Here is a 27,600-nt window from a genome sequence, read left to right on the forward strand (position 1 = left end):
TGTCCATGAACTGCCTCACTTTCTTTCCCATTAATTCCATTTGCTGATCTATCAGTAATGGACTTGCTGCCATCTCGAACAAAACTGTTTTCACCACTAAGGCTCTGCTGGTATTTAATAGTCTTCATGACATCATCGCACTGGGATTGGATGACATCATCCCACTTGGACTGGATGACATCATAAGAGTCCATTGTTTCTTAATGATCCACATCAATAACAAGAGGAAATATTAATAAACCTGAGCACATTATCTAGGCTGACACTCCAGGGTGACATTGAGGGACTGCTGCACTATCAGAGACAGCATCCTTCATATGGAACTTGTGGAGGCTCTGGTCACAATCTTCCTTATACAGTAGTGGTGTCAAAGGACTGACAGATTGTAAATGTTACACCCCTGTTCAAAAACACAGCAATTCCAGGACAATCCGCTTAATATCATTGGTGGGGAAAGGCTGGAGACAATAGTCCGGGAGAAAATCAATTCGCACTCGAAAAGTATCGGTTATTTCCAGCATTTTCTGTTTTTAATACTGATACTTCCCTGGATCCCAAGGCTCTCTAGGAGGTATGGGGAGATGGGACTTATCCATGAGAGTAACCAAAGGTCTGAGAACTGGAAGAATCTAGAGTGAGAAAGGAGAAAAGATCCAAAAATGGAGCAGTTGGGAACAGGACATCAATCAGTCTCCTCTTATCCTGGAGAAATCAAGGACTCGACATTCTTAGAGATTGAAGCAAAACTGATTTATTTAACAGACATCAAGATATTAAACTTCAACCCAGTTACAGGGATTAATAACATCAATAGAAACAAACCACAGCTATCAGAATGAACATGGTTCAGTTCTGGATGTGATTAACAGGAGCAATAACAGCAGAATCCAACCCCTGCAGACACTTGTGAACTCGCTGGTGTCTGAGCAGGTGGGATGACCAAGTGAATCCCTGCCTCCATTCGGAGAATGTGAACAGCCTCTCCCCAGTGTGAACTCGCTGGTGTCTCAACAGGTTGGATAAATGAGTGAATCCCTTTCCACACTCGGAGAAGGTGGACGGTCTCTCTCCAGTGTGAATTCACTGGTGTACACTGAGGTGGAATGAAGGCTGAATCCCTTTTCCACAGGAAGTTCAGATGAACGGCCTCTCCTTGTGTGAACTTGCTGGTGTTTCAGCAGGCTGGATAACTGAGTGAATCCCTTCCCACAATCGGAGCAGGTGAACGGTCTCTCCCCAGTGTGAACTCGCTGGTGTGTCAGAAGGTTTGATGAATGAGTGAATTTCTTCCCACATTTGGAGCAGGTGAATGGTCTCTCTCCAGTGTGAACTCGCTGGTGTGTCAGTAGGTTAGATGACTGAGTGAATTTCTTCCCACACTCGGAGCAGGAGAATGGTGTCTCTTCATTGTGAACTCGTTGGTGTTTCAGCAGGGTGGATGACTGAGTGAATCCCTTCCCACACTTGGAGCAGGTGAAAGGCCTCTCCCCAGTGTGAAGCCTCTGGTGTGTCAGCAGGCTTGATGACCGAGTGAATCCCTTCCCACACTCGGAACAGGTGAATGGTCTCTCCCCAGTGTGAACTTGCTGGTGTGTCAACAGGTGGGATGACCGAGTGAATCCCTTCCCACACTGGGAACAAGTGAATGGTCGCTCTCCAGTGTGAACTTGCTGGTGTGTCAACAGGTGGGATGACCGAGTGAATCCCTTCCCACACTCGGAGCAGGTGAATGGTCTCTCCCCAGTGTGAACTCGCTGGTGTATCAGCAGGTGGGATGACTGAGTGAATCCCTTCCCACACTGGGAGCAAGTGAATGGTCTCTCTCCAGTGTGAGCTCGCTGGTGTGTCAGCAGGGTGGATAACTGAGTGAATCCCTTCCCACACTCGGAGCAGGTGAATGGTCTCTCTCCAGTGTGAACTTGCTGGTGTCTCAGCAGGTGGGATGACCGAGTGAATCCCTTCCCACACTGGGAGCAGGTGAATGGTCTCTCTCCAGTGTGAACTCGCTGGTGTGTCAGCAGGCTGGATAACTGAGTAAACCCCTTCTCACACTCGGAGCAGGTGAACGGCCTTTCCCCAGTGTGACTGCGTCGATGGATTTCCAGTTTGGATGGACAATTGAATCCTTTCCCACAGTCCTCACATTTCCACGGTTTCTCCATGGTGCAGGTGTCCCTGTGTCTCTCCAAGTTTGATGATCAGTTGAAGCCTCGTCCACACAGAGAACACGTGTACAGTTTCTCCCCACTGTGAATGGTGTGATGTTATTTCAGGCTGTGTAACTGGTTAAAGCTCTTTCCACAGTCAGTTCACTGGAACACTCTCACTCGGGTGTGTGTGTGTCTCGGTGCTTTTCCAGTCACACTGATGTTTGAAACATTTTCCCACAGACAGAACAGACAAACGTTCCTCCCTCCACATTCAAAGGTGATGATATTCAGGTCCTGATGAATCGAGTGACTCTGTCAGATCTTGATGTGATGTTTGGTTTGAGTTTCCTGCCTGAAAATCCTCCCCTTGTAATTCTCTGTAAAAGGAGTTTACAAGAGTCATCACTGTAAGGACAGGATAGAAATTCAGAACAGACAATTCTAGTTTCTACAGAACTTTTTTTCCTCTCTTGTTCCCTGAAAGCTGCAAATCCCCATCCCACACACTCTCCCTCCTCCCTGTGCTGAAATCCAAACAGAGTTTTGGACAATTCTTTCTGTATCTTTTTAACAAATTTCTACAACTGGAGGTGACAATATGTCTGATCATTCACTTCAGTGATTACTCGTGACAAAACATTAATCTGAAACCCCCTGACCGACCAGGCAGAATAGCAGATGTTAACCTTGTGTCCAAAACTTACTGTGTGGAGATTTAATGAGTGATCGTGTAGGTGGTTTCTCCAAACGTCCCAGGGTTTCCTTCCTTCTCTCCCTCTCTAACTGAGTTAAACCTGGGATCAGTCTCATGGCCCATTCTGGTTCCTGTTTCTCTTCCTGATGATTAATTAACTCCAATTAAACACTGAGAAGACTGAAGACACAGTTTTCGGTCCCTGCTCCAATCTCCATTTCCCAGATACCAACTCCATCCCTCTCCCTGGGAGCAGTCTGAGATTAAACCAGTCTGTTCACAACCTCGGTGTCACATTTGATCTCGAAATGAGTTGCTGACCTCATGTCTGTGCTATCACTAAGATCGCCTGTTTCCACCTCCGTAATATCAGCTGACCTCACCCCTGTCTCAGGAGTGTCTCATCTGCTGCTGAAACCCTCATCACTGCCATTTTTACCTCCAGACTCGACCATTCCAACACACTCCTGGCTGGCTCTCCGACATTCTACCCTCCGTAACCTTGAAGACATCCATATTTTTGCTGTCTGTGTCTTCACTCACAGCTCGGCCCACTCCCTGACCTTTCTTGGCTCCCGTTCAAGCAGCAACTTGATTTTAAAATTCTCAGTCTTGTTTTCAAATCCTCCCATGGCCTCCTCTCTCCCAATCTCTGCAATCTCCTGCAGACCCACAACCCTCTATGATATCTGCACAGCTCTAATTCTAGCATCCCTGTTTTAATTGCTCCACCATTAGCGTCCGTGCCTTCAGTTCCCTTGACCCCAAGCTCTGAGATTCTCTCCCTCTGTCTACCACACTTTCCCCCTTTAAGACAATTGAGTATTAATAAAAAAAGACATTTTGTCAAAATGTTTTATCTTGTACTCATCAGGATAGAGGGAAGAATACTAAATTTCAAAAATTATCAGTCGGGCTCATAATGTGGCTGACTTACACTTGCTAGAAGCTCCCTATGTTCATCCACAGGGCCCTGTCCTCTGCAGGCAGAAGGAACAAGTCCAGGCACAGGGTCTATTGTGGAATTAAACAAAAGCACAGAGGATGACAGCTCCTTGCTGTGTTCTCCATGACAACAACCAATCAGAGCTGACTGGCCAAACAATCTGCACCCTTTTCTCATACAGTAGAAATTGTGGTTCCCTTTGAAATTTGGGATTCTTGTGTCTGTCCTGGTGAGTGCAAGTCGAAAAGCTTTGACAGCTTGTCTCTTTTTTACAGTTATAATCAAATTCCGCACAACCAAACTACTATTTAAGTATTTTGGACACCTCTTTCTGTGTCTGGATGTCACACTTTGTTTTATAATTTCCCTGTGAAGCTCACTGGGATGATGTATGATGTTAATAGAAGTTGTTGTTGTTTCTGACTGTTACCCTGCTCTCCTGTTTTACAACAACCCATTGATTTCACACCAAACTCTATCTCTGATTTATTGTCGCTCCTGTGGGTCATTCATCCGGGTCTGCAGCCTCTGTAAAGATGGCGCCACGCATGCTCCCTGTTGGACATTGCCCCCTACAAATATGGTGACCGCACATGCGCTCTGCTGCTTCTTGCCCCCTCCAAAATGGCAGCCGTTATCTCGGGCCTACTTCCGGAGAAATAGCCTAATCTGTGGTTGGACGGATGGTTCCTTATTGAGGGTTTAGGACAGAGACCGTGAATCCATAAAGCCTCTCGACTTACCCGCCGACCCTATCTATGCTCACGGGTTTTTTTTTCCGGCTTTCATTCCAAACTCGGTCTTTGTAAATCCCACATTTTAAATCAGCTCGTTCGAGCTCTCCCCACGTCTGACTTCACGCTCTGCGCATGCTCCAGTTCACAATGATTGACGGCAGCTCCGGCCTGGAGGACAGAGCGTGAGCGGCTGGTTCTCCGACCAATCGGAGTGAATGAGGGGCGTGGCCGGTCTTGCATTGAAGCATGCGCACTACCAGTGCGGAACTAGGATGAAGGCGGTCGGGTGACGGTCCAGCGGGTGAGAAAGGGCCGAGTGCAGGAGAGGAATGGAGCTGGAGGGTGGACTGGGAGGGTTCACAAACACCCGGTGTAGGACTCCACACCCGGATTAGAAACTCCCGGAGCCGACTTTACACCGAGTGTTTGGAAACTCCTTTTACAGGGGGTTAGAAGGGGAGGATTTACACACAGCAAACTCAAACCAAGAGAAATGTTTGTCACTTATCAATTTCTACCCCTGACTGACAGGGAATATTTTTATAATCTCCTTTTTACAGGATTTCCAATGGGAAGGATTTGCAGATGGAGAAACTCAAACCAAACATCACATCAAGGTCTGACAGAGTCACTCGAGTCATCAGGATCTAAATGACTTTGACTGTGGAAGGAAAAAGGTTTGTCTGTTCTGTTTGTGGGAAAAGCACCGAGATTTTCAAAATCCTGGTTAGACTGCACCTAAACCACTGTAAAAAAAAAAAATGCTGGAAGTGCTCAGCAGGTCTGGCAGCATCTGTGAGAGAAACAGAGTTAACGTTTCAGGTCAACATGACCTTTCATCAGAACAGGAATACAGTGTTCAGTTCTGGGCAGCACCTTAAGAAGGATTAACTATATTGGCCTTAGTGGGAGAGCAGTGCAGATGTACCTGAATAACAACTGGATTCCAAGGGTTAAATTATGAGGAGAGGTCAAACAAATGCGTCAGAGTCATTGCAGCACAGAAAGAGGCCATTCAGCCCATTGAGTCCATGCCAGCTCTCTGTAGAGCAGTCCAGTCTGTCTCATTGCCCCGCTGTGTCTTCAACTCCCTGCATGTTTATTTCTCTTAAATGCTGGTCCAATTTAATTTTAAAGCATTGATCATGTCTACTTCCAGCCTGCTCGTAGGCAGAGAGTTCTGGGTTATTACCACTTGTTGTGTAAAATGTTCCTCCCTGCATTTGCCCTGTATCTATTGCCCATAACCTTCAATCTGTGTCCTCCTAATCCTTGTACCATCACCAAATGGAAACAACATTTTCTTTGTCCACCTTATCTGAACCTGTCACAATCTTGTTCACCTCTAACAAATCTCCCCTCAACTCTGTAACTCCAAGAAGAACAACTTCAGTTTCTCCAATCTCACTTTGTAACCGAATTCTCTTTTTCCTGGAACCATTCTGGTAAATCTCCTCCGCATCCTCTCAAGGACCCTCACCCCTTTCCTAAAGTGTGGAGACCAGAACTGGATGCTATACTCCTGTTGTGACCTAACCAGAGCTTTATAACGGGTCAGCTATTTTCCCTGCGTTTATACACATTAAATCTGCTTATGAAGCCCAGGATCTCATATATTTTGCGAACTGCTCTCTCATTATGTCCTTTCACCTCCAAATGTGTATGCACATTAACCCCCAGTTCCCTGAGTCCCTACACACCCTTTAGGACTGTACCATTGAGTGCTCTATTCATTCTGCCAATATTCATCATCTCACTGTGAGGTTTGTATTCCCTGGAATTGAGAAGATTGAGGAGGATTTTCTCAAAGTTTTCATGATATTAATTGGAAATGGTGTGGTAGATAGAGGGGAACTATTTCCATTGGTTGGGGAATCCAGGACTGAGGAACATGGTCTAAAAATTAGAGCCAGACCTTTCAGGGGTGAGATTAGGAAAATCTTCTCCAGGTAAAGTTGGGAGAAGTTTGGAATTCTCTTCCTGAATTGGCAGTTCAACCTTGATCAATGTTCAGTTTCAATCAGGCATTGATAGATCCTTCCTAACCCAAGGTATAAATCAAGGGACATGAGACAAAGGGTCACAGATCAGCCGTGATCTGATTGCATGGTGAGACAGACTCAAGGGGCTAAATGGCCAACTCCTCGGATCATTGAAACTTAGAGCACAGAAGGAGGCCATTCAACCCTTTGTGCTTGTGTTGCCTCTTTGAAATAGCTATTGTGTTTAGTCCCACACACCCACTTTCTGTTTGTAATCCTGTAAATTCCTCAAATTTTCAATCCCTGTCAACTCCCTTTTAAATATCCTGATAGAATCAGGTTCCAGCATCTTTTCAGGTAGAATGTTCCAGGTCCTGACAACTCTCTGTTGGTGCAGAAACTGCTGAACTCGATGTTGAGTCTGGAAGGTTGTAAAGTGCCGAATTGAAAGATGAGCTGCTGTTCCTCGAGCCCCCATTGAGCTTCATTGGAACAGTGCAGGAGGCCAAGGACAGAGAGGTCAGAGTGGGAGTGAGGCGGAAAATTAAAATGACAAGTGACCGGAAGCTCAGGATCAAGCTCACAGACTGAACGGAGGTTGTTACAAAGTGATCACCCAATCTGTGTTTGGTCTTCCCAATGTAGAGCAGATCGCATCGTGAGCAGTGAATACAGTAACTAAACTGCAAGAAGTACAAATAAATCACTGTTTGGTTTCATCTTGCACAACCTTGAGAACAGCCTGAAGAAAGATACTTTACTTGAAGAATAAAGGTTAAAATATAATGACATTGTCTATCTCAGGGTGTAATCCAAGAACAACACCTTGTATTTACAGGAAGGGTTGTGGGGCTGGAGGAGGTTACAGAGATACGGAGGATCTGGTTGACATTGTCTATCTCACCGGTGTCAAATTCATTTTCCATGGTGGCTCTGATCCAATATCCTGACACTGGGCGAGGGCCACATTCAGCAGAACTTATAAAAATGGAACTAGATACAAATAAACTATATCAATATTTACTGACACCTCGGTTTGATTTATTGTTCCTGCTGCTCCCGGTACCCGGCATCTCTTAGCTTGAACCATCACATCGACACTCGGGGCAAATGACTGGGCTGAGGCCTGTCTCAGATAAAAACACGAGGACCACTTGTCACCACAGAATCATAGAAATTATAGCACAGAGGAGGCCATTCAGCCCATCATGTCTGTACTGGCTGAAAATGAGCAATCCAGTCTAATCCCGCTTCCCAGCTCTTGGTCCGTAATCCTGTAGGTTACAGCACATCCAGTGTATATCCCAGTACTTTTTAAATCTGTGTATTTCTGCCTCTACCACCCTTTCAGTCAGTAAGTTCCAAGACTCACCACCCTCTGGGTAAAAGCATTATTGAACTCCCCTCTAATCCTTCCACTAATTACTTTAAATCTCTATCCTCTTGGTTCTGACCTCTGTAAATGAAATAGGTCCTTCCTATCTGGGACCCTCATAATTTTTACACTTCAATTAAATCTCCCCTCTTCCTCCCCTGTCCCAAAGAAAACAACCCCAGCCTCTCCAATCTTTCCTCAGAGTTAAAATTCTCCAGTCCTGGCAACATCCAGGTAAATCTCTTCTGCGCCCGCTCCAGTGTGATCACATCCTTCCTGTAATGTGCTGACTACAACTGGACTCAGTACTCTAGCTGTGCTCTAACTAGTGTTTTTTATAGTTCTAGAATAACTGCGCTCTCACCTTCCATTAACTTCAATGTGATGGAAACTGACAGCTGGAATCTCTCAGCATTTGAAAGATATTTACAAATGATTCGAGGGTTTCTTCCAGTTGGGATCTTTCTCTGTTCTGTCCATTCGAGGTGTTCGATAACAGACTTTCTCCTGTGAATATCAAGCTGGAGTTTTGGGCCGTGATGTGTTTCCTTGTTCATCTTGTTGACTCTAAATGGTGAATCTTGTGGATTCAGGCACCAGATAATCAAGCTCACAACAGATTGTCTGACGCTGACTTTATTAACAGCACCGCAGTAATACAGACAGAGTATAGTTCCCCAATCCAGAGGACAGGGATAATGTTGGGGTAGACTCCTCATTGTTCGAGTGCCCAAACTGTAAATGATTTAATCATTTCCTGTGGGTCCTCTCCTGACTGAAGAGTTCGGTATGGGATCGACATGGACATCCACAGAACTGACCGTTCATATTGTTGTTGGTGGTGCTTGGGTTAACTTCTGCAGCTGTGCCACCTCTGACCTTCCTGTGGGCATGTCAGATGTTGAGTTTGGTGTAGATGGTCCTCGAAACACGCTGAAGCAAATTTCACTGCTTGCCTCCACATATACACTCATAGAGCACAGAAGAAGGCCATTCGGCCCATTGTGTCCACACAGCTCATAAAGTTCTGACTACACAAATCCCATTATCCAGCACTTGGCCTACAGCCCTGGAGCATAAAGCAATGCAAATGAATATTTAAATACTTCTTAAATGTTGGAAGAGTTTCTGACTCAAATCATTTACACCCTTTCAGGCAGTGAGTTCTAGACTCCCAGCACCCTCTGGGTGAAAAAACAATTCTCCTGAACTCCCCTCTTAGCTTTCTACTTCTTACCTTAAATCTATGCCCCCTGGTTACTGACCCCTCTACTAATGGAAAAAGTGCCTTCCTATCCACCCAATTATGCCCCTCATAATCTTATAAACCTCTATCAGGTCCCCTTCGCTGCTCTAGGGAAAACAGCCCCGGCCTATCCAATATTTCCTCATAGCTCAGACCCTCCAGCCCGGGCAGTATCCTGGTAAATCTCCTCTGCACCCTCTCCAGTTCAATCACATCCTTCCTACAATATTGTAACCAGAACTCAGGCTGGCCGACTGCAGTGTTTTCCCAGGAGAGGTGGTCTGCAATGCAGAAGTTTGTGAGGCTCTTTTTTAGGGTGTCCTTGTATCGGTTGTACTGACCACCTTGATGTTGTTTGTCCTGAGACAGTTCCCCATGGAAGATCAGCTTGGGAATTCTGTGATTGTCCATGTGGGAAACCTGGCCTGGCCATCGGAGCTGAATTGTCTGGAGGGTGGTCTCCAAGCTGTTGAACCCAGCGTGATGGAGAACCTCGTTATTTGTGATTGTTGTCCTGCCATCTAACTCTCAGGATGGACCTCGGGTGTCTTTGCTGGAAGTGTTCCACAGCTTTAATGTGGCTGCAAGAGCAGACCCAGGATTCTGCTCCATACAGCAGGGTGCTCAGGACAATGGCCTGGTAAAGTTTGATTTTAGTTTTCAGTTTAATGCCATGCTGCTTCCAGACAGATAATACCATGGATTTAGACTAGATTGCACAGGAGGTCACGGGATATACAGCAGAGAACCAGGCCATTCAGCCCAATCAGTCCATGCTGGTGTTTGTGCTCTACCTCCCATTTTTTCTCAGCTAAATCTACCAATGTAATCATCTATTCCCTTCTTTCTCATAGAGCTATCCATTTTCCCCTGAAATGCACCAATTTTATTCACTTCCTGATGCAAATTCTATGCAATTCACCCCTGTCCCAAGAGGACAGATCTTTGTCCCAGTGGGCTAGTGGATGGGAGGGAAGCAGCAGGGGCAGCTGATCGGATTGTCTCAATCTTAGTGACAAAGAAGGAGGTTGGAGGTGAGGGTGGAGGAGACAGGGGAGAGGGAGAGTCCTTCAAAAGGAACTTACTTGTGTTAAAGGTATGAAAAAGACTCAATACACTGTATTTAACACACAGCACTTCAAAAATACAAATGGCCCCCTATAACTGGGCTGGAGTTTATGAAAATCAACAGAAACCGACCCCAATGAACATAGTTCAGTCCTGGATGTGATTATCAGCAAATCCCAATCACTGTAGTTACTTGTGAACGTGTTGGTGCCTCAGCAGGTTGGATGATCGAGTGAATTCCTTCCCACACTCCATACAGGTGAACGGTCTCTCCCCAGTGTGAATTCTCTGGTGTACCGTAAGGTCAGATGACCATCTGAACCCAGTCCCACAGTGAGAGCACCTGAATGGTCTCTCGTCAGTGTGAACACGTTGATGGGACATCAGGTTCCCGGAACTTTTAAAGCACTTCCCGCAGTCTGGGCATTTAAAAGTTTTCTCCCCAGTGTGAACCCGCTGGTGTTTCAGCAGGATGGATGGATCAATGAATCCCTTACCGCACTCGGAGCAGGTGAATGGTCTCTCCGCAGGGTGAATTCGTTGGTGTCTCAGCAGGCTGGATAACTGAGTGAATCCCTTTCCACACTCTGAGGAGGTGAAGGGTCTTTCCCCAGTGTGAGTTTGTTGGTGTCTCAGCAGGTTATATACACTAATGAATCCCTTCCCACACTCAGAGCAGATGAACGCTCTCTCCCCGTTGTGAATTCGCTGGTGTGTCATGAGGTGGTGTAACTGAGTGAATCCCTTCCCACACTCAGAGCAGGTGAACGGTCTCTCCCCAGTGTGACTGCGTCGATGAGTTTCCAGGTCAGACGGGTAAGTGAATCCCTTCCCACAGTCCCAACATTTCCGAGGTTTCTCATCGCTATGACTGCATTTATGTTCTGACAAGCTAGATGATCGGCTGAAGCCTCGTCCACACACAGAACACGTGTACGGTTTCTCCCCACTGTGAACGGTGCTTTTTCCTTCCATGTTCAAAATCCAAAGATATTCGGATTACAATAAATTGGGCGGCTCAGTCAGATCCTGATGTGATGTTTGGATTGAGTTTCCTGACTGTAAATCCTCCCCTTCTAATACCCTGTGAAATTGATTTAAAACAGAAAAAAGGGAGTGAGAGAGAACCCACAAAAACACAAAGGCAGGTTGTGAAATTGAGCTGAATGAATCTGGGAATTTGTGGGGCCGGCACGAGGAAAAAGTGACCATGAAAACTGCTGGATTGTCATAAACACTCAACTGGTTCACTAATGTCCTTCAGGGAAGGGAACCTGCCACCCAGTCTGGATCGACACTGGCCTCTATAGAAAGAGAGAGTGAGAGAGAAAGAGGTAGGTAGTGCAGGAGGCGAAGGAGATGGATTATTTATATCTATAACATAAGCAGAACTTTGACAGAATCTTCCAATCCCTCAACCTCCACCCCCAGAAGGACCAGGGTAGCAGGTGTATGTGAGCATCATCATCTCCAAGTTCCCCTCCAAGTCACACACCGTCCTGATCTGTCTGACGCACTCCCGGCTGGTCTCCCGCTTTCAACCTCCCTGTAACCTTGAGGTCATCCAAAACTCTGCTGCCCGTGTGCTTACTCGCACCAAGTCTTGTTTACCTATCACCCATGTGCTCACTGACCTACAAAGGATCTAGGATAAGAAGCACCTACATTTTAAAATTCTCATCCACTTTTTGAAATTCCATGTTGGTCTCGCCCCTCCCTATCACTGTAATCCAGCCTCACAACCCTATGAGATGTTTGTGCTCCTTTAGTTCTGACCTGCTGAGCATTCTGTCAGTTTCCATGGCCCCAAGCTCTGGAATTTTCTCCCCAAACCTCTCTTCCTCTCAACCTCATTTTTCTCCTTTAAGACACTCCTTAAAACCTACCTCTTTGACCAAACGTTTGGTCACCTGCCCCAATATCTCCTTGTTTGGCTCAGTGTCAAACCTTGCTTTTAACCTTTCTGTGAAATGCTTGGAACATTGTCTTACACTGAAAGTGCCATATAAATACACATTGTTGTTGTTGATTTGGACATATATCACTGTTCCTTCATCATCACTGGGTGAAAAACCTGTAACTCCTTACCTAACAGCATTGTGGGAGCACCTTCACCACACGGACTGCAGCGGTTCAAGAAGGTCAAACATCATCTTCTCCACAGGCAACTGGGGATCACAATAGATGCTGGTATCTGTGGAGAGGGACAGAGTTAACATTTCAAGGTTTGCAGAATGATTTTTCTAAATTCACGTGGGCATCACTAAGGCCAGCATTCAGAGGGCAGTTAAAAGTCAACCACTGCTGTGGTCTGGAGTCACGTGTAGGCAAGACTAAGGGCGGCAGATTTCCTTCCCTAAAGGGCATTAGTGAACCAGGTGGGTTTTTATGACAATCATCATTGGTCATCATTAGACTTTTAAATCTAGATTTTATTCCTGGAATTGTAATTCCACCATCTGCCATGATGGGATTTGAACCTGGGTCCCCAGGATATTGCCCTGAGTCGCTGGATTACTCATCCAGTGACAATACCATTACACCATCGCCTCCTCTCAGGGAGCAAAAATGGTGCCAAATGTGATGGTCAATATAAGCTCAGAAGTGGAATAGAAATGGACTATAGGTCAGGAAAAGCAATTCCTGACTGTGAAAGATACTGTGGGAAGATAAAGCTGGGAAGCCAGCAGCACATGGTCGGGGGTGGGCAGTGGTGGAAACCTCATTTAGACACAATCGACAGTAGTAACAGTAAAATACTAAACATAACTCAAATACATCCAGTATTAGAGACAGGGGAAGTTAAAAAATGGCAACGAAGTGATCAGGTAGGGCAGAGGTGAAACAGATCAAAGGATGAACATGGATTCAGATCCACAGTAAAGGAGCCACACCAGCCCCAGAGCCTCTCACAGATACAGAGCATAGACCTAAAAGCTCTAAATTGTAGGTGGATGCTGAAAAACAGTCAACTCTGAAACAATTTCAGTTTTCAACTTTAAACTCTCCTGCTGGATTCTGCAGCTGGAAAGATATCAGAAGCACTGGAGTCAGAGACAAATCTCCCAGTTGAGGAAATTCCCGGGGAGCCGGGTGATGTCACACTGTAATTGTCGATGTGTGATGATGTCACCGTGTAATTGTTGATGTGTGCTGATGTCACAGACATGGACACAGAATATCTGGGTCTGTGCAAACCAGTGATCACCACATATTGTGAAGGATGTAAGGGTACAGAAGATATTAACCAGAATGGTTCAAGAGATGAGGGGTTTCAACTGTAAGATGAGGTTCGAGAAACTGGGGTTGTTCTCCTTGGAGTAAAGGAGATTGAGGGAAGATTTGATAGATGGGTACAGGATTATGAAAGTTAGTTAAATTAAAGCTGTTCCCATTAGCTGATTATGAAAGAATTAAGGGACAGAGTTTTAAGATTTTGGGCAAGATCCACAAGGGGGATGCCAGGAAGAGTTTATTTTACCCAGTGACTGGTAATGATCTGGAACTAAATGCTTACATTCAAAGGCTGGTGATATTCAGGTCCTGGTGAATCAAGTGACTTTCAGATTTTGACGTGATGTTTGGTTTTGTTTTCTCATCTCCCTCGAGTTTGCCCTCCTCTTCTAACACCCTGTAAATAGAGTTCACAAAATCCATCATTGTCAATCCCGAACAGAAATTCAGAAAGGCCAAATGTTTCTCTTGGTTTAAGTTTGCTGTGTGTAAATCCTCCGCTTCTAAGCCCCTGTAAAAGGAGTTTCCAAAATTCATCCCTGAAAGTCCAGGATAGAAATTCACAACACTCTCTCCTCCTGCTACCTGGACCAGGATGACCGCGCATGCGCCCTGCTGCACATTGCCCCCTATAAAGATGGCGGCCGTTTACCAGGGCCTGGCGAAGGGAGAAATCCAGACTTTTTCGGTCCGTTCTCTGCAAACACAAGACCTGGTACCTTGTTATTTGGGGTCTGCGGCCTGCACTGTGTCTTAATCAAACCTCCCTGCCCACTCCGCTGGCTCCATTCCTCCTCACACACCCACTAACTCTGTTAGTTTGCTCCGCTCGACATTCTCTCACCCGCTCTGAGCAGCTTCAGTCACAGACCAGCACTGCGCATGCTCATGAAACAGACGAAATGCGCATGACCCACCACATGCAGCAATGCGCACGCGCAGGGAGCTGCTGGAGTGTGGAAAGGGCACATTCTTTCTTGCAGTGTAACCTGGGTCACCGCTCCGCCATTGAAAGACCATATAAAAGAACATAAACCTATGTCCTGTAATCAGAATAAGATGTGTGACATTGGGGCAAGACATAAAATTGTTGAATCAATTGATTCAGCGGCCAAATTGATCAGGGCTCCACCACACTTTTCGCCTGGACATAATAATCCTTCAGTTAGATCTGAACTCAGTGCAGTCTCAGCAGATGGGGTGAGCTCGTGACTTTTCCCCCTATACGTGGAACATTTAAACCGTGTCATGCTATTATCATTTCTCTGATTGTGGATCAAATCCTTTGAACTTATAAAGTTGGAGTGTTAACTTGTGGGAAAACTGAATAAAGCCCTTTGCACATGTGAAGTATCTGAATGGTCTCGCACCAGCAAGACTGTGTTCCTGTGTCAGTAAATGGGATGATAGTGAGCCCTTTCCAATTCCAGATGGTAAACAATCTGTTTACAGTGTGAATTTACTGACACATTTTCAGCTCAGATATGATCTCGAAATCTACTGGTAATGGGTTCCACATTCTTAGCACTACATAAGGAAAAAGGAGCAGGAGTAGCCATTCGGCCCCTCAATCCTGCTCCGCCATTTAATAAGATCATGGCTGATCTGATAGTCACCTGAAATCTGTACCCCAACTATCTCCAATAACCTGTCTCACCCTTGCTTGCCAAGAATATATCCACCTCAGCCTTAAAAATATTTAACGACTCTGCTTCCACAGCCTTTTCAGGAAGAGAGTTCATAAGTTTCACGACCCACTGAGAGAAAAGAAATCGCCTAATCTCCGTTGTAAATGGGTGAACCCTTATTTTTAAACAGTGATCCCGAGTTCTAGATTCTCGCACAAGAGGTAACATCCTCTCCAAACCCGCCCTGTCAAGGTCTCAGGGTCTTATATGTTTCACTAATCAGGAAAAGAAAAGAAAAGCATTGCAGATGCTGGCTATCTGAAATAAAAACAGAAAATGTTGGAATTTTCAGCAGATCTGGTAGCGTCCATGGAGAGAGAGATATCGTTTTCATTTAGGGTCTGTTGCCTTTAATTAGAACTGCACTGCATCTGAAATGTTAATTAAGCCTCTCAATCCAAAGATGTTGCCAGATGAGGTCAGGGAGCTCAAGAACGAAATGAAAATCCCTTTTTAGGAATGGAATGCAATGAGAATGAAGGGTGAACTGGAGAAAGTCAAGGCACCTTTCCCTTCTTTAAGACGCTGGAACATAGATTCTGATGTTATCAGTGAAATTAACTGATCTGAGATATTGAAAGGATTCTCGTTACTGCACATCAGGAATTCAAACCTAATATCGGCTTCGGGACAATCAGAATACTTGGTAACAGACAAGACAATGAAAGGCTCGAAGGGAAATGGCACCGGTTGTAGGAGAGCTGATTCCCGGTGACTTGGATGTGTTTGCAGTGGGTGGGATCAGACTGTTTCCATGAATCCATAATGAATGTCTCACCCTTTTTTTGGAAGTATAAAACTGATAGCATGCGATAGCCATCTGGGTAGTGGCAATCTGAAGATTAGACTCACTGACACCCTGGTTCGGATACCTTTTCGGTCAGGTTTGTGTAAGTGTCTGTGACGCAATTGGTCAGCATGTTTGCCTGTTAACTGAAAGGTTAGTGATTCAAAACCACCCAAGGGGTGAAGGTTTTTACTGTTTTCCCCCCTCATTACCAATCATTGCCACACAGTTCTGGATTGTGATTGGATACTTGGGCTGCAAGATATCATCCCCAAAACGGTGGCAGGTCTTTTGCTGTCCAGTCAGCTCCCACAAAAACAGCTTCTTTTTAAAATTACGTTTTCTGTCAAATACAGTGAGAAAAGATTTGGACCCACTCTGTAACCCACTAGAAATCCATGAAATTGTTGGAATCAAAAGAACCCATCAATTACTAAGTCTTCCTCAGCTCCATGGTGAGTGAGACAGGAAAAAGCAGAAAAGCAGCAATATTCCGGCCCCACACTCTCCAATCACCCGCTGCCAGCAAAAAGCAGCGACTGCAGCTTCAATCAGCGGTTACTGCCCATCCCTGGGACGCGAGATACTCCAACCCGGGCCAAGCCTCCCAATACACTGAGTGCAGGCTCAGGAAAACACAGGTAGATTATATCCCGATCTCTAAACCTCCGAACAGCATTTACAGAATACCCGAGTGAGTGAGTGAGTCACAAATAAAAGTCACACCAACTTTCTAATTCTTTTCACTGTAAAATTCCTTAATTTTATTGAAAAGCTGACTGTTGTGAATCTGAAAATGAGCACCATGGGATTGTTGTTACTGAGTGACTTGTTTTCCATTGTTTGTCTGTCAGGTTTGCAATTCAATTTCTGTTGGATATTGAAGCGAATCTGATTTCAAAATGAGGACAAAAATCAGGCAAATATTAAATGCAGGAGAAAATCCTGAGGAAAATGGATCACAGTATTTGGAAGGAGGTGCAGCTAAGAAGTGGAAGAAGTGAATGATGTTATTGATGATTGAGGGGAATGCATTGCAACCTTGGGGCTTTTGTAGGCTGATTACGTCCCACATTTTAAACTTCCGACCAAGTTGAGGTATCAGGTGGAAAGCAATAGGTTTATCCATGTATATTGGGATACGAGATAGTTTTTTTACATTCCTGGCTAGCTCAGTCGGTAGAGCATGAGACTTTTAATCTCAGGGTCGTGGGTTCAACCCCCACGTTGGGCGCTGTAACTTTTTGAAAATCTGATTAAGAGTTGTACGGTCTGGAAGCTTTGACTCTTTCTCCCTCCAGCTGCTGAGCTTTTCCAGCATTTTCAGTGTTTGTTTCAGATTTCCATCATTTGCAGTGATTTGCTTTTATCTTTTTACTTTTAAATCTTGCTGCTTAAAAAAAAACACCAACTAATCACTGCGGCTCCTGTGAAAATTACAAGCCAGACATTCACCACTGAAAACAACTGACACATTAAATTCAAAGCACTTTATTGTCGCATTTCTTCCTGCTTCTGTCTCTGCCTCTCCTCCAGCTCCCTCTGCCCGTCCAGCCCCCAGGTCAATGAGCTGCTCGATGCAGACACAGTCAGTTCGTGGGAATGGGTAAAACTCTAGGGTAAAGAGACACCTGGATCTCATCTTCCTGGTTCTCCCAGATACTGATTACAGGAATGTGCCCAGTGCCGATTATCGACCGTCACTCTCCTCCCCGTTGTTCAGCTTTGAAATTGATTTTCACACTGGATTTCAATGTGAATAAAGCAGAGCTGTGATAAGCTTATATTGTTCAGCAGATGTACTGCAAGAAGGTACTTTGCTTTGTAAACAGCCCTTCTCCTCTCCTCTTCCTTCACTGCCACTCACGAGTGTGATGTTTTCCAGATCTGAGGCGAAATTTAGACCCTCACTCCTCTGATTATGGTGAAGCCTTTAAACGTTTCTAATCAATGAGTGATCAACAATCGTTTAAAAAAAAATCAATAAATAGACATTTCCAGACCAGGTATCGAACCCGGGCTGCAGCGGTGAGAGTACATAACAGTAGACCACCAAGAAAGTTGCATGAGAGTTTTTTCGGTTTGCCTTATCTACGCTGCTTTTGCCTATTGTTTTTCATTTCAGATCTCTTTCACCACAAAACTGTCTGTTTAGGTTCAAGATAAACAACTTCGTCAGCCAATGAAAACAACGGTTGCCGTGAGCTGGAACATGAAATGGACAGTGAAGTGAAATAGTCCCACAAGCTGCTCATGTGCAACTTTCAATTTCCAAAACCCTCCACCCTATTCGCTGTCAGTCCAACGGAAGTGCCAATCCCAAGTCACTGAACTTGTGTTCGGTTGAAAACAAGTGACTTCTTCACCAATGAGAAGAACCATTGCTGTGAGCTGGAACATGAAATCGATACTTTCCTCTGTTAAGACAATTCTTAAAGCCTCCCCCTTTGACCGAGCTTTTAGTCATCTGACCGAATATGAGGCTCGGTGTCACACTTCGTGATAAAATGCTCACGGGGAACGCCTTGTGACATTTCAACAGGTTAAAGGTGCTTTATATATACAAGTTGTTATTGTTGTAGGATAAATATAGAAAGGGCCAGTCTCCTGTTTTACCTTTCACGCTGATACATTTCTCATCGACATTTTAACATGAACTAATGTGAATTAAGTTTGCGACGTTAAAAAAGTTTTCACCCCCTCAGGAAACTGAACCTCATTGACAATCACAGAGGAACAGACACAGAGATATACAACGAGAGTGACAAAGGCCTAAGGAGAGACACACACCCAGAAAGCAAAGATGTCACCAACTTGACTCAGTGTTTGTCCCATTGCCGAAAGCAAATTTCCTGAATGCTGACAAATGAATGGAAATCAGAAAATACAGACGTATTTGAATGGGTTTCCATCTAATTAACTGATAATTAATTGTGGTTAAAATCACAAATGGTGAAAAATTTAGTCAGCAGGATTCCAACTGTCGTGTTCATATTTACAACAAACGTAAATTATCGAACTTTCACTCACTCAAATAAACAAGCTTGGAAAATGCTCTTGCCAGGTATCAAACCGCAGCTCCATCATCCATGAAGTGAATATGACCCCACTCGCCTCTATAAACCCTGCGCTGTAAAGAGCCCAATGGAGCTGTCTGGAATGTTAAACGGTGACGTCATGCAGCAGCACTTTGGGTCTTTGTTTTGAAGAAATGGAATTCGGCTGTTCTCATTAGGAATGCTGGAGACAGACTGATCAACAATGTCATCATCAAATGGCACAGCGCAGTAAGAGGACCTTCCACGCATCGTGTCTATGTCAGTTTTGTACAAAGAGCTTTATAATTAATGACAATTTCCTTCTCTTTCTCCTTAGCCCTGTTTTTTTCTCTTTCAAGCCATTGAACAATTCCCATTTGGAAATCGGTGTTAAGGAAATCAATACTGAAAGCTTCAGCTGGTTCCTCACCTGCGCAAATATGTCAGCCTTGCTCCAGGGTCTGATGTTTGCAGTGCTTTACTTTGGTCAGACGTTCAAGGCAATGTAATTTGCAGCTAAACCTGGATGTGGAGGTGGTGCCAGTCAAGTAGACTGCTTTGGCCCTGGACAGTGTCCAGCTTCTTCAGTATTGCGGGGGCTGCACTCATCCAAGCAAGTGAGGAGTATTCTATTACACTCCTAACTTGTGCCTTGTAGATGGTAGACAGGCTTTACGGAGTCAGGAAGTGAGTTACACGTTGCACGATTCCTAACCTCTGACCTGCTCTTGTAGCCACAGTGTTTATATGGCTATTCCAGTTCAGTTCCTGGTCAATGGGAACACCCAGAATGTTGATAGTGAGGGATTCAGTGATGGTAATGCCATTGAACATCAAGAGGTGATGGTTGGATTCTCCTGTGTTGGAGATGGTCATGGCCTGACACTTGTGCGGTGCGAATGTTACTTGTCACTTGTCAGCCCAAGCTTGGATATAACCAAGCTCTCGCTGCATTTGGACATGGACTGCTTCAGTATCTGAGGAGTCGGGTATGGTGCTGAACATAGTATAATCATCAGTTAACTTCGCCACTTCTAATGTTATGATGGATGGAAGTTTATTGCTGAAGATGGTTGGGCCGAAGACACTCCACTAAGGAACTCCTGCAGTGATGTCCTGGAGATAAGATGACTGACCTCCAGCAACCACAACCATCTTCCTTTGTGTTCGGTATGACTCCAACAAGCGGAGATTCCCATTGACTCCAGTTGTGCTCGGGCACCTTGATGCCACACTCGGTCAAATGCTGATTTCGCCTCATCTCGGGAGTTCAGCTCTTTTGTTTATATTTGAACCAAGGCTGTAATGAGATCAGGAGCTGAGTGGTCCTTGTGGAACCCAAGCTGGGCATCAGTGAGCAGGTTATTGCTAAATCAGTGCTGCTTGATAGCACTGTTGATGACCCCTTCCATTACTTTGCTGATGATGGAGAGTAGACTGATGGGGTGGTAAGTGGCCGGGTTGGATCATTCTCACTCTTTCTTTCCCAGTTTGGTCAGAAGAACGAGGAGAGACAGGATAAATTGCAGGATTCCAGGGAAAAGGTCAGGTAATGGGAGTGATAGGACGGGCAGAAAGATCGCTTTCTCCGCTGTAACCATTGCATGATTTCATACAAATAATAGTGACAAAAGAGCACCTTCTGTAGTCGTGGCCGAGTGGTTAAGGCGATGGATTAGAAATCCATTGGGGTTTCCCCGCGCAGGTTCGAATCCTGCTGACTACGTTTCTCATTAATTTGGATTTTAACCGCGCACAGACAGAGCTAATTATCGTTTGAATCGAGGAAAAGCGATCCAAACACATCCGTGTTCTCTTGTTTCCGTTCATTTGTCAGCCTTCTGCAAATCTCCAGTCGGAAATGGAAAACAAAACGGAGCCAATTTGGTGACGTGATTTCACTCTGGTATTTGTCTCCCCTTAGGCCTCTGTCACTCTCGATGTCCATTTCTGAGTTTCTCTGTGTGGGTCAATGCGGTTCGGTTCCCTGAGGAGGTGAACACATTTTTACGAGCACAAATTGTATTCACATTAGTTGTGCAACCTCAAATTTCAATTTTACAGTGAAAAATATCAGGATGAAAGAGGAAAGAGTAGTTTGTCTCTTTCTATGTATGGACTACAACAACAACTTATATTTATAAAGCCCCTTTTTCCTAATGAGACGTCACAAGGCGTTCCCCAGGAGCATTTTATCACATGTCCAGGGATGAGGAAATTCAATTTTGTGGAGAGATTATAGAGACCGGGATTGTTCTCTTTAGAGCAAAGAAGTTTAAGTGGAGATTTCATTGAGCTGTTCAAAATGAGGTGGGCGGGGGCAGTGGGTACGGGCGGCTTAATGGTAAAAATAGGGAGAAACTGTTTTCACTGACGGGGGTCAGTAACCACAGGATTGGGATTTAAAGATAGTGAAGGAAAGACAGACTTGCCTTTATACAGCGCATTCCTGACCAGCGGATGTCTGAAACCACTTTCAAGCCAATTAAGCACTTGTTGAAATAAAAACAGAAAATGCTTGAGAAACTCAGCAGGTTTTGCTTTCCACAGACGCTGTCAGACCTGCTGAGTTATACCTGCGTTTAATGTTTTTATTTCAGATTTCCAGTATTTTGCTTTTATTGAAGTACTTTCTGAAGGAGAGTCATTGTTCTCATGCAGGGAACACGGCAGCCAATCACTGCTCAGCGAACAGGGTGGAGGGTTTCGGAAATTGAAAGTAACTCATGTGCAGCTTGTGGGACTATTTCATCTCACTGTCGGTTTCATGTTCCAGCTCCCAGCAACTGTTGTTTTCATTGGCTGACGAAGTCGTTTATCTTGAACCTAAACAAGCAGTTTTGTGCTGAAAGAGATCTGAACTGAAAAACAATAGGCAAAAGCATCGTAGATAAGCCGAATCGAAAAATGCTGGTACATCATTCCTGATGGTCTAGTGGTTAGGATTCGGCGCTCTCACCGCCGCGGCCCGGGTTCGATTCCCGGTCAGGGAATGTAGATTTATTGTATTCATTGAAACGAGTGTTGTACACTCATTAATTAAAAACGTTTAAAAACTCCACCATAATCAGAGGGGTGAGAGTTTAAGTTTCGCCTCAGATCTGAAAAACATCACTCTCGTGAGTATCAGGGAAGGGAGAAGGGCTGTTTGCAAGGCACTGACAATAGAAATGTTGATGTGAGGCAAATTAAGGGTGGGAGCAGTACGGGTTTTGCTGCCTACTGTTTGCATTGGCACAAATGTCACTCCTGATGGATCAACCAATCGCTACTGCTCTTTGAAAGCAGCACGCCCGGCCGAATGGCCACTTTCTGTGCTGTGACTTTCTATAATTTTATGTTTCCCAACAGCACGGGTCATTCTGCCATTTTGTCACCCACTCGAGCGAGATGCACTTTCTTACCTTGTATTCGCCTCTTTTGAAACCAAACCACGGAGCAAATTCAGTGAGTTTTATCATTTCCAGCACGACATGAGTCACGAGACTAAATGAGCGACACATTAATGTTGCCAATCCTTCACTGGAGCTCACTGCGTCCAAAGAGCACTGTTATCATCAGCCTGTTATGTACCTTCTTGCAGTACATCTGCTGAACAATATAAGCTTATCACAGCTCTGCTTTCTGCACATTGAAATCCAATGTGAAAATCAATTTCAAAGCTGAACAACTGGGAAGAGAGTGACTGTGGATAATCGGCACTGTGCACCTTCATGTAATCAGTATCTGGGAGAATCAGGAAAATGAGATCCAGGTGTCTCTTTACCCACGAGTTTTACCCATTCCCACGAACAGACGGTGACTGCATCAAGTAGCTCATTGACATGGGAGCTGGACGGGCAGAGGGAGCTGGAGGCGAGGCAGGGACAGAAGCAGAAAGACATGCGAAATGAAATTACTTTCAATTTGATGTGTGTCAGTTGTTTTCAGTGGTGAATGTCTGTCTTGTAAGTTTCACAGGAGCCGCAGTGATTAGTTGGTGTTTTTTTAAGCAGTAAGATGTAAAAGTAAAAAGATAAAAGCAAATTACTGCAAATGATGGAAACCTGAAACACAAACAGAAAATGCTGGAAAAGTTCAGCAGCTGGAAGCAGAAACAGGGTCAATGTTCCTAGTCCGTACGACGCTTATTCAGATTTTTAAACAGCACCCAGCTTGGGGCTCGAACCCACGACCCTGAGATTACCGACTAAGATAGCGGGGAATGTGTGAAGCTGTTTCGTATCCCAACATACATGGATGGTTTTGTTGCTTTCCACCTGATGCCTCAGCTTGGTCGGAATTTTAAAGTGTGGAACGTAATCGGCCGACAAATGCCCCAAAGTTGCAATGCATTCCTCTCAATCATCAATAACATCATTCACATCTTCCCCTTCTTAGCTGCACCTCCTTCCAAATACTGTGTTCGATTTTCCTTAGAATTTCTCCTGCATTTAATACTTACCTGCTTTGTGTCCTCATTTTGAAATTATTGGCATCAACATCCAACACAAATTGAGTTGCAAACCTGATGGACAAACAATGGAAAACAAATCACTCGGTAACTCAAATCCCATGGTGCTCATTTTCAGATTCACAACAGTCAGCTTTTCAATAAATGAAGGAATTTTGCATTGAAAAGATTAGAAAGTTGATGTGACTTTTATTTGTAACTCACTCACTCGGGAATTCTGTAAATGCTGCTCGGAGGTTTAGTGACCAGGATATAATCTACCTGTGTTTTCCTGAGCCTGTGCTCGGTGTATTGGGAGGTTTGGCCTGGGTTGGAGAATCTTGTGTTCCAGGGATGGGCAGTAACCCGCTGACTGAAGCTGCAGTCGCCGCTTTCTGCTGGCAGCGGGTGATTGGAGAGTGCGGGACTGGAATTTTGCTGCTTTGCTGCTTTTCCCTGTCTCACCCACTGTGGAAATGAGGAAGAGGGAAGAATTGATGGGTTTGTTTGAATCCAATAACTTCATTGGTTTCCAGTGTGTTGGATATCGGTACATGGTATGCCTAATTGTTTTCCCATTACATTTGAAACGAATATTCGAAAAAAGCCACTTGCCTGGGAGCTCACTGGATAACAGTGGAGTCAGCAACATTTCTGGAGTCTTGACATTCAGTTCAAGGACCCAATGACAACCAGGAACTGTGTGACAATGAAGGCTGATGGGGAGAAAACAGTGACAGCTTCGTTATAAAAACAAAAAAACTGCGGATGCTGGAAATCCAAAACAAAAACAGAATTACCTGGCAAAACTCAGCAGGTCTGGCAGCATCGGCGGAGAAGAAAAGAGTTGACGTTTCGAGTCCTCATGACCCTTCGACAGAACTTGAGTTCGAGTCCAAGAAAGAGTTGAAAAGTAAGCTGCTTTAAGGTGTGTGAGAGAGAGGGGGGGAGGGGGGGGGGGGCGGAGCCGGAGAGAGAGAGAGAGAGAGAGAAGCGGAGGGGGGGTGTGGTTGTAGGGACAAACAAGCAGTGATAGAAGCAGATCATCAAAAGATGTCACCAATAATAGAACAAAAGAACGCATAGGTGTTAAAGTTAAAGTTGGTGATATTATCTAAACGAATGTGCTAATTAAGAATGGATGGTAGGGCACTCAAGGTATAGCTCTTGTGGGGCTGGGGAGAGCATAAAAGATTTAAAAATATTTAAAAATAATGGAAATAGGTGGGAAAAGAAAAATCTATATAATTTATTGGAGAAAAACAAAAGGAAGGGGGAAACAGAAAGGGGGTGGGGATGGGGGAGGGAGCTCAAGACCTAAAGTTGTTGAATTCAATATTCACTCCGGAAGGCTGTAAAGTCCCTAGTCGGAAGATGAGGTGTTGTTCCTCCAGTTTGCGTTGGGCTTCACTGGAACAATGCAGCAAGCCAAGGACAGATATGTGGGCAAGAGAGCAGGGTGGAGTGTTAAAATGGCAAGCGACAGGGAGGTTTGGGTCATTCTTGCGGACAGACCGCAGGTGTTCTGCAAAGCGGTCACCCAGTTTACGTTTGGTCTCTCCAATGTAGAGGAGACCGCATTGGGAGCAATGAATGCAGTAGACTAAGTTGGGGGAAATGCAAGTGAAATGCTGCTTCACTTGAAAGGAGTGTTTGGGCCCTTGGACGGTGAGGAGAGAGGAAGTGAAGGGGCAGGTGTTGCATCTTTTGCATGGGCATGGGGTGGTGCCATAGGAGGGGGTTGAGGAGTAGGGGGTGATGGAGGAGTGGACCAGGGTGTCCCGGAGGGAGCGATCCCTACGGAATGCCAATAGGGGGGGGTGAAGGGAAGATGTATTTAATGGTAGCATCATGCTGGAGTTGGCGGAAATGGCGGAGGATGATCCTTTGAATGCGGAGGCTGGTGGGGTGATAAGTGAAGACAAGGGGGACCCTATCATGTTTCTGGGAGGGTGGAGAAGGCGTGAGGGTGGATGCGCGGGAGATGGGTCGGACACAGTTGAGGGCCCTGTCAACGACCGTGGGTGGAAAACATTGGTTAAGGAAGAAGGAGGACATGTCAGAGGAACTGTTTTTGAAGGTAGCATCATCGGAACAGATGCGATGGAGGCTAAGGAACTGAGAGAATGGGATGGAGTCCTTACAGGAAGCGGAGTGTGAGGAGCTGTAGTTGAGGTAGCTGTGGGTTTGTATTGGATGTTGGTGGACAGTCTATCACCAGAGATTGAGACAGAGAGGTCAAGGAAGGGAAGGGAAGTGTCAGAGATGGACCACGTGAAAATGATGGAGGGGTGGAGATTGGAAGCAAAATTAATAAATTTTTCTAAATCCCGATGAGAACATGAACCAGCACCGAAGTAATCATCGATGTACCAGAGAAAGAGTTGTGGAAGGGGGCCGGAGTAGGACTGGAACAAGGAATGTTCCACATACCCCATAAAGAGACAGGCATAGCTGGGGCCCACGCAGGTACCCATAGCCACACCTTTTATTTGGAGGAAGTGAGAGGAGTTGAAGGAGAAATTGTTCAGTGTGAGAACAAGTTCAGCCAGACGAAGGAGAGTAGTGGTGGATGGGGATTGTTCGGGCCTCTGTTCGAGGAAGAAGCCAAGGGCCCTCAGACCATCCTGGTGGGGGATGGAGGTGTAGAGGGATTGGACTTCCATGGTGAAGATGAAGCGGTTGGGGCCAGGGAACTGGAAATTGTTGATGTGACGTAAGGTGTCAGAGGAATCACGGATGTAGGTGGGAAGGGACTGGACAAGGGGAGAGAGAAGGGAGTCAAGATAACGAGAAATGAGTTCTGTGGGGCAGGAGCAAGCTGAGACGATCGGTCTACCGGGGCAGTTCTGTTTGTGGATTTTGGGTAGGAGGTAGAAGCGAAGTTAGTGGGTGTGTGAGGAGGAATGGAGCCAGCGGAGTGGGCGGGGAGGCTTCATAAAGACACAGTGCAGGTTGAAGACCCCAACTAACAAGGTACCGGGTTTGCGGTTGCAGAGAACGGGCCGAAAAGCTCTGATTTTCTCTCTTCGCCAGGCCCGGGGTAATGGCCGCCATCTTTATAGGGGGCAATGTGCAGCAGGGCGCATGCGCGGTCATCATTGTCCAGGTAGCAGGAGGTGAGAATGTTGTGAATTTCTATCCTGGACTGACAGGGATGGATTTTGGAAACTCCTTTTACAGGGGGTTAGAAGGGGAGGATTTACACACAGCAAACTCAAACCAAGAGAAATACTTGTCTCTTCTCAATTTATGTCCTGGATTGACAGTGATGGATCGTTTGTAAACTCCTTTTTCACAGAATCACACAGTGCTGAAGAGGCCCTTCGGCCCATCGAGTCTGCACCGACAAGTGAGAAATGCATGACCTACCTACCTAATCCCATTCACCAGCACTTGGCCCATAGCCTTGAATGTTATGACATGCCAACTGCTCATCCAGGTATTTTTTAAAGGATGTGAGGCAACCCGCCTCCACCACCCTCCCAAGCAGCTCATTCCAGACTGTCTCCACCCTCTGGGTAAAAAAGTTTTTCCTCACATCCCCCCTAAACCTCCTGCCCCTCACTTTGAACTTATGTCCCCTCGTGACTGACCCTTCAACTAAGGGAATCAGCTGCTCCCTATCCACTCTGTCCATGCCCTTCATAATCTTGTACATCTTGATCAGGTCACCCCTCAGTCTTCTCTGCTCCAACGAAAACAACCCAAGTCTATCCAACCTCTCTTCACAACTGAAATGTTTCATCCCAGGCAACATCCTGGTCTATTAAATGGGAAGGATTTGCAGATTGGAAACGGAAACCAAACCTCACATTAAAATCTGACAGAATGACTTGATTCATCGGAACTTGATATTATCGGCCTCTAAGGGTAAGCATTGAATTCCAGGTCATTGTGTAAAATTTTTCCCTCACATACTCCCTGTAGATCTTGCCCCAAATCTTAATCCCTTAAATTTGTAGTCCTGTAATCCTTTTACAATCAGATAATGTGAACAGTTTTGCTTTAACAATGTTATGTAAGCCAATTGTAAACTGGTACACCTCTATCAAATCTTCCCTCAACTACTTTGTTCCAAGGAGAACAACTCCAGTTTCTCCAAACTAACCTTACAATGACCCTCATCCCTCAACCCATTCTGGTAAATCTCCTCTGCCCCCCTATCAAGGACCCTCACATTCTTCATAATGTGTGGTGATCTACAATCGAGACCTTTAATG

General features: G+C 45.2%; 3 non-coding genes and 1 pseudogene across 3 annotated transcripts; 3 read left to right on the forward strand and 1 right to left on the reverse strand.

The window, feature by feature from the left end:
• Nucleotides 1-735: 735 nt before the first annotated feature.
• Nucleotides 736-14,304, reverse strand: LOC121273964 (annotated as a pseudogene).
• A 2,764-nt stretch (nucleotides 14,305-17,068) lies between these two features.
• trnak-uuu lies at nucleotides 17,069-17,141 on the forward strand. Its single transcript has one exon. It is a non-coding gene; the product is annotated as a tRNA-Lys (tRNA).
• A 3,448-nt stretch (nucleotides 17,142-20,589) lies between these two features.
• trnas-aga lies at nucleotides 20,590-20,671 on the forward strand. The gene has a single exon. It is a non-coding gene; the product is annotated as a tRNA-Ser (tRNA).
• A 1,195-nt stretch (nucleotides 20,672-21,866) lies between these two features.
• trnae-cuc lies at nucleotides 21,867-21,938 on the forward strand. Its single transcript has one exon. It is a non-coding gene; the product is annotated as a tRNA-Glu (tRNA).
• The last annotated feature ends 5,662 nt before the right edge of the window (nucleotides 21,939-27,600 follow it).

Source organism: Carcharodon carcharias (genome assembly GCF_017639515.1).
Source record: "Carcharodon carcharias isolate sCarCar2 chromosome 27 unlocalized genomic scaffold, sCarCar2.pri SUPER_27_unloc_7, whole genome shotgun sequence".
NCBI classification, from domain to species: Eukaryota; Metazoa; Chordata; class Chondrichthyes; order Lamniformes; family Lamnidae; genus Carcharodon; species Carcharodon carcharias.